The 18,095-nt window shown below is 44.2% G+C and overlaps 1 long non-coding RNA gene across 1 annotated transcript; it reads right to left on the bottom strand.

Moving 5' to 3' along the window:
- Nucleotides 1–32: 32 nt before the first annotated feature.
- LOC133753807 (uncharacterized) lies at nt 33–18,059 on the bottom strand. Its single transcript, XR_009865086.1, has 5 exons — nt 17,981–18,059; nt 2,133–2,289; nt 1,235–1,265; nt 388–429; nt 33–281 (listed from the first exon to the last, which is right to left on the bottom strand). It is a non-coding gene; the product is annotated as an uncharacterized LOC133753807 (long non-coding RNA).
- Nucleotides 18,060–18,095: the final 36 nt, after the last annotated feature.

Genomic DNA, 18,095 nt, shown 5'->3' with positions numbered 1-18,095 from the left:
TGGAATAAAAAGATGGATTTATTGTTGCACGAATTAAGCAAGGAAACTGTTCTTAAAATTCTCTGACAGGGAGGAACCTCACACCCGTCGGAGAGAGCAAAACACAAAACATGAGAGGTAATTTAATTTGAAACTGCTGTGAACTGGGATAGGGAAGGAGAGAAATGCATGGGTAGAGAGGGGGTACAGGCTGAAGAGAAACTGGAAGAAAGTGGCTGGGTCCCAGCATCTGGATTCCACAGGTAGTAGCTGCTTTTCTGGTAGAAGATGTTGGATTCCACCTGTGAAGCAGAGCAGAGTCAGGACAAGGTCATGCCCAAACAAGGATCTACCCACATCCCTCCTAAACAGGATGCTGGCAAGGGGTATGGTATGTATAACACTAACTTGAAAGGGTCTGGAACTTCTCAGTAAAGGACCGCATCGCCACTGAAACAGACAGAACAAGGCAATATAAAATAGGCCTATGGAAGCCTGGATCTATGCCCTCAGGGAGGGGGAAAGTGATCACTTAGCCATGCCACCTGCAACCCCTCCATCCATATTCCAACAGCCCTGGGACAGGCATACCAACCCATCACCTGAATTATATGTGGAAACATCTTCTAAACAGGAACAAAATGGACCATTCTCAAATGTTGGGTCATATCAGAACCATCCAGAACATGTTAAAAAGCAAATAATCAAACAACAGGAGAAACCACACAAATTACAGCAAACAGCACTTGAAGTGTTAACACATGCAATATTTCTAAACATGGTAAAGAATGTGATCCTTGGGGCTCTTTGGCAAAATGCAGGTGCAATTCAGACAATGCATTTCCCTTTGTGTTCACTGACAGATAATAAATAATGGCTGGGGAACCTCTTGCCCATGGGCTGTATAAAGCCAGTGAAATCATTTGGTCCAATCCTGCCAGGGCAACAGAGGCAGGACTTGAAATTCAAGAAAAGTATAGCAGGTTCACTTTTTAGTTGATAATTTTGTATGGCCCATGAGTGATGTTGTAAATATCCAAATGGCCTTTGTCATAAAAATGTTTCCCCACCACTTCTGTAAATGCAGTTAAGTGTCCAGAGCTAGGCCTCTTTGGTTTTCCTCCTCACAAGAATGTGGGTCCTAATGATGCCACCCACAGCTGCAGCCTACCACTGTCCTGTGTCATGGCACCTGCACAAATTCTCCATGGACTGCTCCAGTCCCAACCTCAGCCCAGCTCAGAATTCAACAAACCTGGTTGCTCTCATAGATCTTCTATTTCCTTCTGTAGCACAAGACAATAGCCCAGTAGTCGAGAGAGAGAGAGAGAGAGCAGAATGGTCAGTATGTATTGGCTTCCTCCCACCCCATTCATGCCCCCATCTGACACCTCCCACAGCCCAGTAGCCAGACTGGCTTGGAATCCTAACTGGAAAGCAGGTGGCCTCTCTCCTGTGGTGTGGGATGGTGAGTAAGGGTCATGGGCGTCAGTTTGACCTGGACATGTATTCCACCATCTTGTTTGGGCCTGCCTTTCTAAGAGCCAGAGAGCACTACCCGAGGACAGCCCTCTATTCCACTTGGCAAGTGCTACCTTTCTGATCTCCAAGGATGGACAGGTGGTTCCAGGTCACCTGAAACAGAATGCGAAATTCCCAGCCTGGGAATGAGGTGGAAAGGGCCTTGCAGAGACTAACATGAGTCTGTCTCAACCCCTCTGACAACAAGTTGTCCCTACTCTGCCCAGGGGCTCCAAACCTCTCTCTGAGCTAGAATAGTTTCAGCTAATGTGCCATAGTACCTCCCTAAGGCTATGGCTCTTGGTTAAACACTACAAGAGCCACAGGCACAGCCAGATCTAAGGAGAAGCAACACGGCTGTGCAGGACACAAAGGGAAAAGTTCTCTTCCACTGATCATCTACTTCTTGTTTTGAGCTTGGGGCACTGCCACAAACCACCGTCACCTCATAAACCCCACTCAGAGGGTGATGCGGACTAATACCAGCCCTGTTCATGCCCAGTTTCCTGTGGAGATTGGCCTGGGCAGGCAGGGAAACCTGGGAACAAGCCTGAGTCACAAAAAGTGACAGAGTCAAAGGTTTCTCTCCTCAACTCCTCTCCCCTCCATTGAATTCAACCCACCAAACTTACGGGAGAGTGCAGGGTCTCTGGGTATGATGTCTCGCTGGCTTGGGGACAAAGATAGCCAGTTTGCCCCAACTTGGTGTTCTCTCGTATTAGGGTCCCCACTGCTGAATTCTCTATGATGACTGTACTGAGAAGGCATCCTTGGTCTATATGCTGGAAGCTAAAACAGAAATATTCTCAGAGTTTGGGTAGGGTGTCAGTGCCAGTGTGGGTTGTGTGTGTAGCACCATGGTGAGGTGAGATCATGAGTTAACAAGGGAACTGTAGGCTCATCTCATCAGCTCTTTCTCATTCAGCCACAGAACAGGAGGCAGAATTGAGCCAGGGAGAAGGGGAGGGTTATGTAAGAAGCACAGCCTGTGACAGGCAGTATTGGTGGACAGCTGGGAGAGAGGAATCAGGAGCCTGACAGAAATAAACATAAAGGCTCTGCAGCCAATCTGCAAAGGGGTCCCCTGATCTTTTCAAAATCAACTGGTAGTCCTGCCTTCCAATCCAGTTCTTCTCTAGTAGGAAGCAGGAAACTTGTCAAGAACGGTGTCTGGCGCATACCCAGTGCTCTCTAAACCTTTATATCTTGCCTGAGGGTGTCAATTTTGCATCCTAGTTACTAGGGGCTCCTAATGACTATGAGAGGGTAAGGGATGGAGAGAGGTGGCCTAGAGGGATGTGGATTGAGAATGGGGAAAATGGGGGCAAAGAGGAATAAGAGGGAGAGGGAGAGGGAGAGGAAGAGGAAGGCCTACTCACTTGGGTCCTTGGAACAGGATCTCTGTTTGGGCCACCACCTCCTCTGGCCATGGGCTGGGCATCCCTCTTCCTCCTGGCCCCAGATTTCTTCACAGTGCCTCCCTGCCTGGACGGTTTAGCTCCCCAAGGAAGTGAGGAAGACGTACTGGGTTTCTCAAGCAGTGAAACAGAGATTGGAGGAAAGCTATCTGGTTCCATGGGAGCTGCTGACTCTCTGTGCCCCCATGGTGCAAAGGCTGTCCTCAGGAGAACTTCTGGGTCAACCCCTAGGGATTTCTTCTTCTCACCTGGATTCCTCCAAGGATTGGCCTGGGGCAGGCACCAAGCACTAGCAGGTGCAGCAGCAGCAGCAACACCTGAGAGGTTGGACCTATCCCATCCTGTGCAAGGAATCACATTCTGCAATGTCTTACAGGAAGAGGGACCCATCTCCCCCACTGGCTGCCCTTCCATGGACCAACTGAGCCCCTGCAGAGTAGAGGTCAACAGAGGGTCTGAAATGTGAGGGTAATCAGCCCTGTCATGGTAAGTCGAGTGTCCAAAACTTTCCGCTGCTTCTTTGGATCTGCTGCCCTTGGCCTGGCCTCCTCCTTCTTGGTGAAAACTCACACTCATGGGATGCGTGTCCCTGAGCTCATCAGAGAATTCAGTGTCAGAAGGCAGCAGGAGAAAGCCTTCTCCACAGCTGCGCTGGATATTGGTGCTAATACTCGAGCCCTGCGTGGTGCCTCTTGTCTTACTGGGGCCCCAGATCCAGCCTTCTTTCGGGGCACTCACGTGCGGAGGAACAGCATAAGCCTGCAGCGACTCCACACTGTGTGAGCACAGCGCACCACTACAGGTGCAGTCTGCCTGGAGGCACGCCCATATGGCAGCCGCTTGGGCGGTGCCGCTTTCTATGCTCAGCAATTGGGGCACCGCCCCTTCACCAGGGCCACGCAGCGGCTGCCCGAAGGCCGCACACACCTCAGCGAACTGGGGCTCAGAACTGGCAGTGCCCTCCCCGTCCAGGGCGGGAGTGCCACGCCAGGCCTGGCAGCCCCAAAGCACCCTTGTTTCTGTCTGGGTTATTTCTACATCAGTCTCAGGGCCAGAGTCCAACTCCAACGGCCACGTGAGGGCCTGTGGGCTTGAAGGCCTGCATTCCCCTCCATCTGCTCCCTGGTCCTGGTCCTGACTCTGACCCTCACCCCTTCCCAAACGATCCAAATCCAAGTCTAGCCCAGGTGCCCATGGGGCACTAGGGCCACCAGGGCCGGCCGGCTCCTTGATCTTCGGGCCGATAACATCACTAAAGCCACACTCCTTACTGTTGGAGCTCATGCTTCAAGTCTTGGCAGAACCAGCAGAAGGGAGCCCGTCCACCTGGACATGATACCTGCGGCCAAGAGCTGGGGGAAGGCACGCTATAGGAGCAGCAAAGTCTGGTAAAGGCCGTTACCATAGGAACCTCCTCAAACACAAGGACTGCGTCTATGCATTCCACGGCACATAGTAGCCCTCTCATTGGTTGGCCCCCAGCCAACCAGTGACCGCCATCTTGGGCCACCCCTCAAGCCTCCACCCCTCAAGATGCTGGCTGCACTGCCAAGCATGGTGTCTGACAGGGAGGTCACAAGCCAATCGGGTGGTGGACATTGAGTGTCTAGTCCTTGTAGCACCTCTTCCTTTCCAGCTGCCTCTGTCTCAGCACCCACTTTCAAAGGCCAGTCGGGTATTGGAGTCTGTTTCCCCATTGTGCAGCTGGGGGTTTAGGGGAGATGACAATATCTGAGTCAAAGTCATGGGAGATTTAAGGTCATGATGACTGTGATTCCGAGAGAAGAAAGGATTGCAAGCATCTAGAAAAATGACCCTAAAATTCATATGGAATCATAAAGAGATCCAGAATAGCTAAAGCAATCCCAAACAAAAATATAGCTGTAGGCACCACAATACCAGGTGTCAAGACATATTACAGGACAGTTATAATTAAAACAGTTTGGTACTAGCACAAAAATAGTATGGACCAATGGAACAGATTAGAAAATAACCCAGGCAATAAAACCAACTAATATTTGACAAGCAAGATGAAATTATTTCCAGGGGAAAATAGTCTCTTCAACACATGGTATTGGGAAAATTGGATTTCTCCATGCTGAAGTTTGAAAAACTACCCCATCTTACACTCTCTAAAGAAATCAACTCATAATGGGTAAGGGATTTAAACCTAAGACTTGAAACCATCAAAGTTCTAGAGCAAATCATAGGGAAAACTCGCAATATATTGGCATAGGCAAAGACTTCTTGGATAAGAACCCAGAAACACAGGCAAAAAGGCCAAAATAGACAAATGGGATTACATCAAGCTAAGAAGATTCTGCACAGCAAAGGAAACAATCAACGAAGTAAAGAGGCAATCAACAGAATGGGGGAAAATATTTGCCAACTCTATGCCTGATAAAGGAATAATATCCAGAATATATAAGGAGCTCAAGAAACTCAACAACTACAAAGCAAGTAATTCAAATAAGAAATGGGCTTAGGATACAAACAGGCATTTTTCAAAGGATGAAATAAAAATAGCCAGCAGATGCTTGAAAAGGTGCTCAGGATCACTAGCCATCAGGGAAATTCAAAAAAACAACACAGTGAGATTCCGCCTCACCCTAGTTAGAATAGCTATCATCCAGGCTGGCGCTGCGGCTCAACAGGCTAATCCTCCGCCTTGCGGCACCGGCACACCAGGTTCTAGTCCCAGTCAGGGCGCCGGATTCTGTCCCGGTTGCCCCTCTTCCAGGCCAGCTCTCTGCTGTGGCCCGGGAGTGCAGTGGAGGATGGCCCAAGTGCTTGGGCCCTGCACCCCATGGGAGACCAGGAGAAGCACCTGGCTCCTGGCTTTGGATCAGCGCGGTGCGCCAGCAGCAGCATGCCAGCCACGGCAGCCATTGGAGGGTGAACCAATGGCAATGTCTCTCCCTCTCACTGTCCACTCTGCCTGTCAAAAAGAAAGAAAGAAAGAAAGAAAGAAAGAAAGAAAGAAAGAAAGAAAGAAAGAAAGAAAGAAAGAGCTATCATCCAAAAATAAAAAAAAAATGCTGGTGAGGATGTGGGGGAAAAGATACCCTAATCCAGTGTGGAAGACAATATGGAAATACCTCAGAAAGCTGAATATAGACCTACCATATGAAAGAGTGATCTGTACCCCCATGTTTTTTCAGCTCAATTCACAATAGCTAAGATATGGAATCAATCCTGATGCTCATCAGCTCACCTTCTTTCCCTTCCATGTTTCATCATTGTCCATTTCCTCTAGTGGCAAAGCCAACAGCCCTGTTTGCTTAGCTAGACCCTGTGTATTTTGACTGCCAGTGTGGCCATGGGAGACATCCTTCTGAGATCTTAGGGTTGTCATTGGCATAACCACAGTGTGATTGGCTCCCTTGCAGTTACACAGCACTGAAGTCTAGTGACCACCACTTAGGGTGAGGTGCGAAGTGTAGCAGACATCCTATCAGATGTCACCTGACGTTCCAACATTCATTACCCATTTTCTTTAAAGGATTAGCAACTGTTCATTAATAAATATGCCTTATGGAGATATAAAATTTAATTAGATGAGGCTAAACATAAACTGTATCCATTGTATACAATTTATATATACAAGTGCATAAAACAAGAGCCTACAATTCAGAGAGTAATTACAATGTGTTCAAGTCTGGTAACGACTACCCCAGCCAGGAGACAGTGCATTACCCCTTCAGAAGTTCCATCTGTGTCTCTGTCAGGAAAGGAAGCCACGTGCAAAATGCTACAAACTCTGATTCCATTTATGACAAGCTGGAAAGGGAAAACTATCGAGCAAAAGGTGGATCTCTAGTTGTTAGGTTTTGGGCATGAGAGAAGGGGTTAGCTACCATATGGTAAGAAGTAAATTGTGGGAGTGATGTAAAGGTATCAGCATTGTGGTACTGGATCTGTAGCAGTAGGCATGTACCAAGTCCATAGGCAAGTGCAGACATTATCGTGTCATCACCCCAACTTTTTGTCAGCAATTGGACCAGTGCATCCAAGTCAAACCTATTAGTTAGCTTTTCTCAGTATGAGGATTGTATGTTTCACTTCTAGTGTGGTGTTGTATATATTTCCTTAAGTTCCACCCAGTGCATACTCCTGAGATGAACCCAATTCAGTCATAGTAAATTGTGGACTTTCCTTTTCATATTGTGTAAGAGTCACTGTATTAATGTGCTGTTTCTGATTTTGGCTACTATGGCATCAGTGTGTGCTTCACCCCATTTTTCTCTCAAATTTTCCTTTTCTGGATTTGATGTACAAATGATTCAAATCTCAGAAAATGAGTTGAGTAGTTTTCTAAATCTCAACTTTCTGCAACAGCTTGTGTCAAATTGATGTTATGCATTTCTAGGATATTTGACAGAATCTGGTATAGAAGCCTGATTTTTGTGGAAGGCATTTTGACTGATATCTCTCTGCAATGGTTATGCAGTGATTTGTTTTGGATACTCTTGTGTCACTTTTTTTTTTGACAGGCAAAGTGGACAGTGAGAGAGAGACAGAGAGAAAGGTCTTCCTTTGCCATTGGTTCACCCTCCAATGGCCGCCGCGGTAGGCGCGCTGCAGCTGGTGCACTGCGCTGATCCGAAGCCAGGAGCCAGGTGCTTCTCCTGGTTTCCCATGCGGGTGCAGGGCCCAAGCACTTGGGCCATCCTCCACTGCACTCCCAGGCCACAGCAGAGAGCTGGCCTGGAAGAGGAGCAACCGGAACAGAATCTGGCGCCCCGACCAGGACTAGAACCCAGGGTGCCGGCACCGCAAGGTGGAGGATTAGCCTATTGAGCCATGGCGCTGGCCTCTTGTGTCACTTTTGACAACTTCTGTTTTTCTAGACACTGGTGACCCTTGTCTGCATTTTAAACTAGATTCGAATGGAGGGTGCATCATATCTTTGTTTACCCCAGAGTTTACTTTGTAGAATTTCTGACCCCCAGAACAGCTTCAGGGCAAGTGAAACAAGCACACGCTACCTCTCCACCCCCTTTAAGCTGCACTCACTTCCTGTTGTCATTTGGTCAAGTTTGCTTCCTCCTTTTCATCTTCTCTCCCCTGTTTCTCCTTGTGATGGGTAGAGTGATCTTACCTCCCATCCCTCACTGTGTATTTCATCAAAGGTATGGCACCTGTCTTTTCAGCGCTTGTCATTTCAGTGTTCACTTTAGATTTCTTGTTGTTGTTGTTGTTACTTCCAGACTCCAGTGGAACATGTACTCATTCCCACCTCCCTATTTAGAGACAGACTTTCCCTATCACGGGTACCATTTTTTGTTTTCATTTCACAATTCCATGGTGTTCTGGTTGCTGTAGCTGCTGTACTATGTCTTGAAATCAGATATTGTGATCCCTGCAGGTTTTTTTTTCCCTCAAGTTTTTATTAACTGGTATCTTTTGTGCTTCCATATGAAAACGAGAATTGTTTTCCTTTCTCTGTGAAGGATGCTATTGATATTTTTATGGAGATTGCACTGAATCTGTAAGTCAACTTGGGGACATATTAACATTATTAATTTTACTAATCTGTCTGTATGTTAAGTCTTTTCACTGCTTTCTTCTTAAATTGCTTTCATCAACAGTTTGTAATTTTATTTGTAGAGGTCTTCATATTCTTGGGTAAATGTGTGTGTGTGTGTGTGTGTAGCCATGGAGAGTGAGACTGCTATTGTGATTTCTATCAGAATAAGTTCTTATGTTTATACTACTGCATGGTACGTGTTGCCTCTAGCTGAGCCCTCTCCTTGCTCTATGGACCCACACTTGGCTCTCCTGGGGCTGTGTGGAGGGCAGAACTTGGCACTGCCTCAAGGTGCACGATTCCCTGGTGTCTGGAACCACCACTAGCCAGCACAACATCTTCTTGTTGCCAATTGTTGGTCGCGGACCAGCCATCCCTCCACCTCCCCGGCCTTGACCCCCAGCTGTTGTGGCCTGGTGGGGCCTCCTCCTTTGCAGCCACTCACAACACTAGTTAGCTGGAGGAGACCCCACACTGACTTTTTCCTTAATGTTGGGCATATGTGACAGATATGTTGGGAGTGTGCCGCTATTCTACGCTGTTCTACGCCCTTTAACTTGATGATTTATTTGTAACATAAGTTGCACCTGCCTTCTGATCACTCAGCAAGGGAGCAAAGATGCAGTAATGTTATAGCTCTACATTTTGGCAGAGGGGAAGGGTACTTTCTTACCCCTAATAGCTCACATAAAGTAAACTTGTTCCCACAAATGTTAATGCTGGTATGTCTACATTGGGTGGGTTTCTCTATGTAAATGACTGTTTTCAGGAACTAGACATTTTATCTTAGTCGTGGCTTTACTTTATGTGGCAAAGTTGGGTCCAAATACAAAGATAATAGATACTTGCTCTGGTTTTCTTGTTTCCCCTAGACAGTGTAACTTGATGACCTCTAATCCTAAGGAATTACATACCTTTGTTTTCCTGGTTAGCAGGGGGCATTATATTGACAATTTAAGGAGTCCAGGAAACACAGACTTGTGTGCTTCAATTTTGTTGTGAAAAAGTGTGCTGTGTAATGTTGTTTTTGAAAATAAAACTAAAGTAAAGGTAAAGTAGTATATTCTACTGTTAAACTACTTTACCTGAAAAGGTTACACAACTCAGTTTAGTAGTATCTTTACCTACAAAATCACTGACTTTGAAGTGTATGTAGACATTGAGATTATCTAAGACAGAACTGTAAATCTTTTATTTTACTTGTATCAACTTTAGAGTAGAATCCTGCAATCTGTTTATTTTTAAATATATGATTTGTTTTTAAAAATTAAAGTACCTGTGATTGCAACAAAAATGCTACTGAATTATGTGTATTGTGTTTGCTTTCTGCAACTTTATGTCAGTTTTTACAGTCCCTTCATGGAGCCTTTTGGTTTCTTTATGTATGCAGTCATGTAATCTACAAACAAAGATAATTTGATTTCCTCCTTTCTAATTTGTCTGCCTATTATTTCCTGCCTTAGACTATTGGCTCTGGATGAAACTTCCAGTGCCATATGGAATAAGAGCAGAGAGAATGGACATCCCTGTTTTGTTCAAATCTTACAGAAAATGATAACAGCTTTTCTTCAGTCAGCAGAATATTGACTGTATGTTTATCATTTATAGTCATTATTATGTTGAGGTGCTTCCCCTCTATATCTAATTTTGTCAACTGTTTCCTTCTTATTATAAATGTCATTGATGAATGTTACTGATGAAGACTATTGAATGCCTTTTCTATATCAGATGATTTTTAAATTTCATTCTGTTGATGTGATATATTACATTTATTTATTTGCATATGTTACCCATACATTCATCACTGGGTTAAATCACTCATGGTGAATGATACTTTTAATAGATTTACTTATGTATTTTAAAGCCACAGTGACAATGTAACAGAATATATTATATATATATATATATATATATATATATATATATGGGATAGAGAGATCATTCATCTGTTCTTCATTCCCCAAATGCTCACAACAGCCCCAGCTAAGTCACTGAAGCCAGGATCTCAGAAATCCATCTGGGTCTCCCACATGGGTGAATGGAAATAAAGCACTTGGGCCATCATCTATGAATTTCCAAGAATATTCAGAAGAAACTAGATGGGAAACACAGAGTAACTAGAACTTGAAACAGGCACTGGTAAGGGATGCCAGCTTCCGAAATGGTGCTTTAACCCACTGTGCCACAATGTATAACCCGAAATGATCTTGTGAAGTGACTTGGGGTATGATAAGTTAGGAATTTTTGTATCAGTGTGTAGCAGGGACCCCTCCTGTTGAGGAAGAAAAAACTGACTGAAGGCAAAAATGGTGGAGGCTTTTAAGTGGGGGATTTCTTGGAACAGAGGATTGACAGAGCTTTCTGAGAAATACTGCAATTGCAATTAGGTCAACTGAAGTGATGGAGTTAGGTCAGCTGCAGGAATTTGGGTGCAAGCAGGTATGACTTTGTGTGATGGTTGTGAGGGTAATGTGTACCTCTAAGATAGCCAATCAAATGTTGTATAACTGAATATTATTAGAAACCTTAAAGTCATTTGTGCCAGAGTATATAAGACAAGGCCCTGTTTTATTTGGGGCCCATACTCTGGATACCAAATTCATTGGGATTGCAGGCAAAAATAAATGTAGTTTTCCTATTAGGATCCTTGGTGTCCCATGGCTCTATCCAATATTCTTGTTACATTTCTGTGGGATCATTCCCAGGATTCAGAGATGGATATTTTTGCTTCCTTTTGGTGACCTCATAAGGTGCCACTGAACAACTTGTCCTGTGGGTGGCTAGCCCATCCCAGCTTGCCTGGGAACACATCCCTGAAACACAAAAGAACCCAGTGGGGCACAGGAACAAAATAAGGGAGCACTTCCCATCGGAACTGGTGGAACCCAGGATCAGGAAGTAGTGGATCTGCCTTTTAAGAGGCAGAAGGGAGGTTCCAATATGACAGAGCAGTGATGGGACATTCTGCTCTAGGCTAAGTGAAGATAGTAGAAAAAAGTGGAGAAAGTGCATGCTCAGGGGAAAGTTGCTTGGAAAACTGCAGTGAGAGGTCCACTAGAAGCAGTGGAAAAGGCCTGGACCTGTGTGGAAGGTGCAGAAGTACAGCAACGAGCAGACACAACAAAGGACTCAGCAGCCCAAATCCTGAAAAGTACCTGCTCTGGCAAAGATGGTGAGGTCAGACTGCATAGGCCCACACAACTCTTGAAACAGTTGGAGGGAGAGCCTAGTAGACTACACTGTCTTTGAGTCTGGCCCAGAACCCTGAGGATAACAGGGTGACTGCTCACCCAGAGGGAATAAAAAAGCAGCACATCTCTCTCTCTCTCTCTCTCTCTCTCTCTCTCTCTCTCTCTCTCCGTCCCCTCCTCCACAGCACTGCCCTGCAGACAGCTGTGGGAGGGCTGGTGGCATTTTGGACATAAGCAGGTAGCAACTGCTGCAGCTCTTGTTTATAAACCCAGCAACTAGTAGGGAGAGTCTCTATCCTGTTGCCAGGGGCAACCATAGTAATTTCATTGGAAGTGGTGAGAACTGTTTCCATCTTGTCAGTGAGGACTCTTGTACATGCCCAGCACAATTGTGAAGCGAGTGGGGCTGTAGCCGGTGGGCATTGTGCATGCGTGTGATCCAGGGATTTTACCATAGGATAAAATCTGTGTTCCCTACTTTGAGTCCAGCTGGAAGGATCAGTCTCAAACCACCTTGGTGGAACACACATGGCCAGCAGCTCTGGGAACCCCTCAGTCACTCTGTGGATGGGACAGGTTAGTGGGGTGGAGTGGATCTTCTTGCACTCTTTGAGCATAGGAGCCCTGGGTGCTGAGAATGTGAAAACACTGTGACTGTGTGAGAGGGCACAGGGCAATCACTGTGACCCGCTAAATATCCCCACAGCTCCCTGATTGCCTGGGGTGGGTCAATGGAATGAGATCTGGGCTCACACTGAGGACTGCACAGTTCCTTGGTACAATCCATGTGGAAGCACAGATGAGTACTACACCCACCATAGACTAACACTCAGCACTAATTATCGTAGAAGAGAGGAGATGAGGGTATGGTCAAACCAAAAGAGGTGAACATACCACCTCTTCTGTTAACAAGAGGAGATCTACCATGCCCAACTTCTGTATCACCCTCCATACTTGCCCCACCATGGAGCACTAACGAAGAGCTCCCTTACCGCAACCAGGATGCACCTCTGAGTATTCACTGAAAGAGCAGACATTCCACTAAGCCACAGAGGAGGAGATCAAAGATAAAAGCCATCAGAGAAAAAAATCAACAAATAACTCCACAAATGTCAAAAAAATGCAGACACTCAAGAAACAACATTAAGGAAGACAACATGATGCCCGAAAGGGAACAAAATAACACTTCAATATTAGAATGTGAAGTTGAAGAGATGGATGAAATTCCTGAAATGCAATTCAAAAAGTTAATCATAGGACAATTCAGAATCAATCAGAAGTAAATCCAAGAATTAAAGAAAACCATACATGAAATGAATGAAAAATTTTTCTATGAAATTCAGGTTTCAAAGAAAAATCAAACTAAAACACTCAAAATGGATAGATCAATAGATCAAATAAAAAAATGTGGTGGAAAGCCTTAACAACAGACTTGAAGAGGCAGAATAAAGAATATCCGAGACAGAAGAAAAATCTTTGGAAATTCTTCAGTCAATTCAAAAAAAAAAGAAGAAATTAGAAAAAATTAAAAACAGTGTTGGAGATTTATGGTATACTATCAAAACGACCCAATATATGGGTCTTAGAAGTTCCTGAAAGTGTGGAAAGAGAAAATGGATAAGAAGGACTATTTAAATAATTACAGAAAACTCCCCCAATTGGGAAAAATAAAGAGATGTCCAAATACAGGAAGCACATAGTACTCCTAATAGACATGACCAGAAAAGATCTTCACCTTAACACATTATAGTCAATCTCTCCACAGTAAAACATAAGGAAAAGATTCTACAATGTGCACAATAGAAACATCAGATTACTTTCAGAGGATCTCCCATTATACTCACAGCTGACTTCTCATCAGAAACTTTAAAGGTGAGGGGATAATAGAAAGACTTAGTCAAGGTCTTTTATTAAAACTGATTTACTTGAGAAGCAGAGTCACAGACAGAGGGAGATACAGAGAGACAAATCTTCTATCCACTGGTTCACTTCACAAATGGCTGCAATGGCTGGAGCTAAGCCTATCCAAACACAGGAATCAGGAGGTTCTTTCAGGTTTCCCATGTGGGTGCAGGGGCCCAAGCACTTGGGCCATCTTCCACCGCTTTTCCAAACAAAATCAGAGGCCTGGAAAGAGGAGCAGACAGGACATGAAGCGGCACCCAAAGGGAATGCCAGTGCCACAGGCTTTGCCTACTATGCCACAGAGCTGGCCCCAATTGTCCAAGTCTTAAGAGAAAAAAAAACTCAACCCAGAATACTTTACCCTGTAAAGTTCTCATTTATGAATGAAGGTAAAATAAAGACTTTTCAAAACAAACAAAAATTTAAGGAATTTGTCACCAATCATCCAACCTTACAGAAGATGTTTCAGGATGTGCAACACACAGAAACGTGGAAAAATAGTCATCATTATGAAAAATCTGAAGGCAGAGAATTTCCCAGTGAAAGTACAAAGGAAATCTTGGGGCCAGTGCTGTGGTGCAGCAAGTTAACACCCTGGTCTAAAGCACTGGCATCCCATATGGACGCCGGTTCAAGGCCTGGCTGCTCCACTTCTGATCCAGCTTTCTGCTATGGCCTGGGAAAGCAATAGAAGATGGCCCAAGTATTTGGGCCCTGCAACCACGTGAGAGACGCGGAAGAAGCTCCTGGCTCCTGGCTTCGGATCGGCGCAGCTCCGGCCATTGCAGCCAATTGGGGAGTGAACCAACAGATGGAAGACCTCTTTCGCTCTCTCTGCCTCTCCTCTCTCTGTGTAGCTCTGACCTTCAAATAATAAATAAATTGTTAAAAAATAAGGTACAAAGGAAATCCAGAACAAAAACATGAATATTCATGGAAAAATGTCAGGGGCGAGTCATTACTTATCAATAGTAACCTTGAATATAAGTGGCCTCAACTCTCTACTCAAAAGATACAGACTGGCTGAATGGATTAACAAACAAGACCCAAGTATTTGCTCCCTGCAGGAAACACACCTCACCAACAAAGATATACACAGATTGAAAATGAAAGGACAGAAAAAGATATTCCACACTAACAGAAAGTAAAAAAGAGCCAGTATATCCATTCTAAAATCAGATGAAACAGAATTTAACAAAAAAAAAAGGTTTAAAAGAGACAGAGAGGGGTACTATGTAATTATTAAGGGATCAATTCAACAGGAAGATGTGACTATAGTAAATGTATATGCACCAAACTTCAGGGAACCTGGCTGTTTAAAAGAAATGTTAATGAATCAAAAAGGAGACATCGACTCCAATACAATAATAATGGGTGACTTCAATACCCCACTTTTAGCAACAGACGGATCAACCAGACAGAAAATCAGCAAGGAAACTACAGAGCTAATAGACACTATGGATTAAGTGGACTTAACTGATATCTACAGAACTTTTCATCCCACAGTTCCAGAATAGACATTCATCTCAGCAGTGCATGGAACTTTCTCTAGGATAGACCATATACTAGGCCACAATGCAAGTCTCAGGAAATTTTAAAAAAATGGAAATTATACCATGCATCTTCTCTGACCACAATGGAATGAAGCTGGAATTCAACAATTCAAGAATCTCTAGAACATATGCAAATTCATGGAGACTGAACAATATGTTCCTGAAAGAATAGTGGGTCACAGAAAAAATCTCAAGAGAAATAAAAAATTCTTTGGAAACAAATGAAGATGACAGCACATCATGTCAAAATTTATGGGATACAGGGGGGTGGAGCCAAGATGGCGGATAGTGAGGACGTGCGCCTTAGTTTGGGAAAATAAAGTTTCATAAAAGTGGAATTACTGTAGCCTCAGGAAAAGACTCAAGAAAAAAACTGCAGAGGAAACGCTTCCGGATCTTGTGGATGTGACACAGAGGACTTACAGGGAGCCCACCGTGTGGAAAACCAACCGAGACGAGACGAGCGGCGGGAGACGAGCCAGAGCCACAGAATCTCGCCAGCACGGGAATGGAGGAGGGTAAGACAAAGACCTCAGAAACCCGAGACATTGGGGGGGGAGGGAACAGAGGCCTCTCCCTTCACTCACCAAGCAAAACAAAAAGCACCGCGATTTTACATATGTAAAGCGCAGCCAAACTCAGTAACTTTAGCGAAACTGGAGAACACATTGAGGGCTGCATAAACTCTGGGTGTGGTCCCAGGGGTAGATCAAACGAATACTCACAGAGGCCAGATTTCAACTACCCTCAACTCCACTCCCAACTGAGTCAAAAAAAAAAAAAAAAGAGAAAGCGAGCCAGCAAGGAGCAAGGGAGTGAGCAATCTGGGACGCTCTTTGCACAGCCTTAAACCTGAAGAATCAAGCATAGCTCTCTGGCCACACCCATCACAGCCCCTAAGGCTCCAACAAAGCAGACAGCTCACTTAGAGGCATAGTATAACAAGAAAAAAAACACCACAGCAAAAAAAAAAAAAAAAAAAAACACCATAAATTATCTCCAACATGCCAAACAACAAACATAGAAGCCGAGGTAACAAGAGCAAGGAAGACACTATGACGCCCCCAAGTGAACAAGACACGCCAATGCAAGATTATGAAGATGAAGAGATAGAGGAAATGCAAGAAGCAGATCTCAAAAAATTGATAAGAACATTAAGAAGTTCTCAAAAACAAATTCTTGAACTACAGAAATCCTTAATGGACAAGATAGAAAATCTCACGTGAAAATGAAATATTAAGGAGGAATCAAAATGAAATGAAACAACTAGTAGAACAGGAAACTGAGATAGTGACAAAAAAACACAATGAAATGAAGAACTCAATAGATCAAATGGCAAACACATTAGAGAGCCTTAAAAACAGAATGGGTGAAGCAGAAGAGAGAATATCGGAATTAGAAGACAGAGAACAGGAAAGGAAACAGTCAAATCAAAGAAAAGAAGAAGAAATCAGAAATCTAAAAAATACTGTCAGGAATCTACAGGATACTATTAAATTTATGGGATACAGCAAAAGCAGTATTAAGAAGGAAGTTTGTGACAATTGGAGCTTACATTAAGGAATTTGAAAGGCACCAAATAAATGAGCCATGATTACTTCTCAAGGACCTAGAAAAAAAATAGCAAACCAAACCCCAAGTTAGTAGGATGAAAGAAATAATTAAAATTAGAGAAGACATAAACAAAATAGCAACCAAAACATACAATACAAAAGATCAAGGAAATGAAGAGCTGGTTATTTGAAAAAGTAAACAAAATTGACCCAGCATTGCCCCAACTAACCAAAAAAAGGGGAGAAGACCCAAATCTATACAATCAGAGATGAAAAAGGAACTGTAACAGAGGCCCTGGCTGTGTCTGAGTAAAAAGTAATCTCTGCCCACAGAGCCAAATGTCACACAGAGGTCCCAGGCTTCAAACAGCTTAACTTAAGAGTCTGTGGTTTTACCATGTGCAAAACTGATATACATTCAGTAGAAAGTATACTTCTAATTTTGAATTTGAATCATTTCTCAGCCTAGCCATTGATAGAACAGCAATATCTCGCAGTGCTAAGCAGCCAAGTATCCCAGAAGGTAAACACCACCTACTCTACAGTGCAACTACATTACTGATTTAAGATATTTTCAATGTATGTGGTGTTTATCAAGATACAGATCTCCCATAATATGAGGAGCATCTGTAGCTGGAAATGAACATGTGGAAGCCCTGGCACTGGCACAGGTGGAGTTTTGTTCAGGGCTGTACCACTGCATCTGAAACAAGGGCAGGCACAGAACTAAGCACTTCTCCAGAGCTCCCTCTGATCTGAGTAACAATGGCGAGCACTTCCTCCACTGGAGTATTACTTTGCTATTGCTCCAGAGTACAATATCACAAACTGAGTGCTTTAAAATCACAAGGATATTCATTTGGGACATAGTATGGAAATCCCACAGCAGGAACACTGAGCAAAAACCAAGGTATCTCCAGGGCAGCATTTCCAACAGGAGGCCCTGAGGGGAGGACCTATTTCCTTGGCTTTCTAGCATGTAGAAGATTCCAGCATGCCTTGGTTCAATTACCAATTCCTTCGCGTTCTGAACCAGGAAGACAGAGTCAAGTCCTTCTAGGTGGCATCCTGCTGACCACTTCTGCTACTTCCCTCTTCCCCTCTTAAGGACGCTGGTGGTTATAGTGAGCCAACCAAGATATTCCAGAATTCCCTTATACTGAGTCAACTGAATAGCAACTCTCATTCCATCTGCAACCTAGAACCATCCCCCCAACTGCGATGCATTGCAACACAGGGGCAGATTCCAGGAATGATGATATGGACATCTTTGGGGGGAGGGGTCATGATCCTCTCCCACCACACACACACACATACTCATCTCACTCACCATTTGATCTCCCTCTCCAGCCATCCTCCTTATTTCAGCAGAAACAACATAAAATTATCAGAATTAATGACACTATGCCTCCTGTGGCAGGGTAGTATGTGGTACTGGAATTGTC

This window comes from Lepus europaeus, chromosome X (genome assembly GCF_033115175.1).
Source record: "Lepus europaeus isolate LE1 chromosome X, mLepTim1.pri, whole genome shotgun sequence".
Classification (NCBI taxonomy): Eukaryota; Metazoa; Chordata; class Mammalia; order Lagomorpha; family Leporidae; genus Lepus; species Lepus europaeus.
Note: the sequence above shows the minus strand (reverse complement) of the source record. Positions and strands in the feature narration are given on the sequence as shown.